Source organism: Etheostoma spectabile, unplaced genomic scaffold (genome assembly GCF_008692095.1).
Source record: "Etheostoma spectabile isolate EspeVRDwgs_2016 unplaced genomic scaffold, UIUC_Espe_1.0 scaffold405, whole genome shotgun sequence".
NCBI classification, from domain to species: domain Eukaryota; kingdom Metazoa; phylum Chordata; class Actinopteri; order Perciformes; family Percidae; genus Etheostoma; species Etheostoma spectabile.
The window spans coordinates 206,162-207,948 of NW_022605604.1; positions in this window are offsets into that span (position 1 = coordinate 206,162).

Consider the following 1,787-nt stretch of genomic DNA (forward strand, 5'->3'; position numbering starts at 1 on the left):
CCTCCCCAGACCACGGTGGTTCTGGTTTCCCCCCCAGACCACGGTGGTTCTGGTTTCCATCCATGTCCAAAGCTCAAAGTTCAAATTATTTCAACTTTGACATATTTTGACATATTACAACCAATGAGACAACAGCATGTTGTTACCTAGCAAATTGGGGAAATAGCTCCCTCGCCTCCCTTGTTGGAGCTATTCATTATTTTGTTATGTATAATAGTGATATTTGATTTGTTTAATTTCAGTTTTCCTTGAATCACACAGCTACATACATTTGTTCATCATCAGTATTTTATTTGGATTATTTTTAGTGCTTTTATTTTGAAGGTACCAGGCAGATTAGATTAGATTAGATTTTGTTCAATCTAACGACAATTCGCCACTGCAACTGTCTTTTGAAAAAATTAGGCATTCACCAAACATCTCCAAACATCTCCAAACATCACCAAACATAAACCGGGGCAGTACTGGTCAACCCTAGCCTTTGCACACCGCGGGCGTGACGCATCAATAACAACCCCAGAAACCCAGACTGTCCCGTTTTTTCTTGTATTAAAATTGAGTTATTCCTCCTGCAGCTTTGAGGAAGATGATCAGCCGGCAGGTATGTGGGAAGGAAAGAGAAATTGTTCCGGCTGCTGCTGTGTGAGGCTGGCAGGAGGAACAGCTGCTGTTTTTAAGGGTAACGGACGTAGGAGAGACGCTGGCGGACCCGTGGAAATTTGAGACAAAGTTTCATCTTGAGATGGAGGAGGGGTGGAGTGAGTTTCAGACGTTCATATGTCTTTTCCACCCGAAGGCTAACCAGGTGCTGGGCCAGTTCGGTGCTGGTTGCATCTCCAGGGTCTCTCCCAGAACAGCTGGATCCTTCCCCAGCCTGAGAGCCAGAGCACCGTTGGATGTCCTCCCAGACCCGGTGGTATGGTTTTCCCCCCCAGATTTTCTCACGGATGGTTTGGTTCCCATCCATGTCCAAAGCTAACATGAACAGCCCGGTTCTTATCTCCAGACCAGCGCTGGTCGGTTGCCGAGTTGGAAAACCGTTGTTATTGGCCCAGAACCAGGTTTATTGTGTGGGAAAAAGCCAAGAGACCGGTTCGATATTCGGCACTGAATCTGAACCAGCACCAGAAATGCTTGGCGGGGAAAAAGACAGAGCGGTGGGGAGAGCCAGATGGTTCTTAGATGACTGGCGAAGTAGATACCAGCACCAAACTGCACCAGCACAGAACCTAACTTAATAAGCACATGTAGCCTGGTGGAAAAACAATCCCTCTCTCTCTCCTCTCGTGTTCTCTGGTTCAGAGGGACGACGGTCTGGAAAACAACGGGCATTTGACCCAGTTGGACGAAAGCGGATTCGGTGGACTGCGGCGTCGGTGGGCTGGTCTTGCGACGCAGTCCCTCGCGTTCCGCGGGTCTCTGTGCCGCCGCCCTGGCGGCGACCGTCGCCAACCGAATCCGTTCCAAACCGCGGGATGAACCCACTGAAGGACCAACGTGGGGTGTGGTGGACGGGACGTCTACCGGAAAAACACCAACGGTAAGCACCGAGGGACACGCAGACGCAGGAGAGGGACGTTTTCTCAGGATGTTTTCTGCAAAGTCAGGTGTGAAACGTGCATCGTAACAAGGTAAGAGTTAGATGTTGGAGATGTTTGGAGATGTTTGGTGATGTTTGGTGATGTTTGGTGATGTTTGGTGATGTTTGGAGATAGATGTTTTGGTGATTGTGTGGAGATGTTTGGAGATGTTGGAGATGTTGGTGATGTTTGGTGGATGGTTGGTGC